This window comes from Ovis canadensis, chromosome 15 (assembly GCF_042477335.2).
Source record: "Ovis canadensis isolate MfBH-ARS-UI-01 breed Bighorn chromosome 15, ARS-UI_OviCan_v2, whole genome shotgun sequence".
Taxonomy (NCBI): Eukaryota; Metazoa; Chordata; class Mammalia; order Artiodactyla; family Bovidae; genus Ovis; species Ovis canadensis.
In genome coordinates this window covers 29,444,595-29,446,217 of record NC_091259.1, presented here as the reverse complement: position 1 = coordinate 29,446,217, position 1,623 = coordinate 29,444,595, and positions in this window count along the sequence as shown.

Below are 1,623 nucleotides of genomic sequence, written 5' to 3'. Positions count from 1 at the left end.
CTTTTCTGTGCTGAAGTGTTTTATTTCTTATCAGATTAATCCCCTTAGCTTGCAGTTCCATGTCAGGCAGTGTCGTCCAAGGAAGGAGCTTATACTAGTCTTGTTGACTTTGCAATGTGACCAGCTGCCAGGGAAGATAAGTGTAGCCCCACTCTGCTTGCAGCCCAGTTCTCCCAAGCAAAACATGCAAAGCCAGGAGGCTTGGTGTCCGGAAGAGTAGGGCTCTGAGAAAAAGAAGCAAATCTTTTTAACCCTATCACTCTTCCTCTTATCTGTCGAACATGAGTACCTGCTCATGATGCTGGGTGTCCAGGGATAAGTCAGCCCCTGGCACTTCCACAGCAGGTTCTTAGAGTCCACCGATCAGAACAGGGACACAGGGACGTGTGACATGGTGCCAAGTGCTATGCCCAAAGGAGGCCAATCTCTTCTTAGGACCAGACATCACAATGAAATGGGATCTCTAGAAGCCAGCCAGCCTCCTCTAACACCAGTCCTTGGCATGAGTTACATTTTGGAGGGGTCGCCTTTTCCTGGTGATTTTCTGAGTTACCGAGAATTTCTGAGCTCACTGCCTTCATTGGTATTATTTACTGGGATGATTGTCGTTTTTAAAAATGATCTAATTTATTCTGCCGTGTCCCTTATTTCCAGTTTGGGGGGACAAAAATACATCTGATTATTTGCTTCACTTTTGATTATCACCACCACTGTCTTCTTTGTTTATTCTTCATGTAGATCATAATCCAGAAAAAAGACCTGGAAGGAAAGGGATTCGAGGCTTTTTTCTCTAGATTTACTAAGGCGCAACTGAAGGGAAAGACCTTTTAAAAATGCGCTTTGCAGCCCTCACTCACCCCTTATGTGATAGAAGGGTGAACCACTTGCACTACAACATGAAGAGAGTGACTAGTTCTGTATAGATTGGTGCTTTACAGGATTCTGATTCACAAGGGTGTCCACTTTCAACGTGAAAACAGGGATCAAGGAGAAGATGAGTATGTGATAAGACAAAGAGGCTGGACGTATGCAAAATCATGAAAGTGTACGGCCAAGTGACTCAAATTCTCCAAACATTACATGTACTTACATGTACGTGGAAGTTTGAAGACACATTCTCGAGCTAAACTTGAATTTTTGAAATCGGGCATCATAGATAACTTATTTTTTACAAACTTACTTCCAATATGAGGCAATCAGTGATTCCTCATTGAATTGAATTAACTTGGGAGATCATTCCATTCCATTTAGGAAATACTGAGTGGAAGACTGCAGTTGATTATAATAGATTCTCCTTTAGTAGACTTTACAGATACGTGATGTTTCTTAGGTTTTGTTTTTTTTTTTTTCTTTTGAATATTGGGTAGGAACTGTTGTAAATTGGTGTTCCTAATCTATTTGTTAGTTCTACAAGGTCTTGTAGGTTTTCATAGACCATTCAACTTCAGCTTCTTCAGCATTACTGGTTGGGGCATAGACTTGGATTACGGTGATATTGAATGGTTTGCCTTGGAAATGAACAGAGATCATTCTGTCGTTTTTGAGATTGCATCCAAGTACTGCATTTCAGACTCTTTTGTTGACCATGATGGCTACTCCATTTCTTCTGAGGGATTCCTGCCC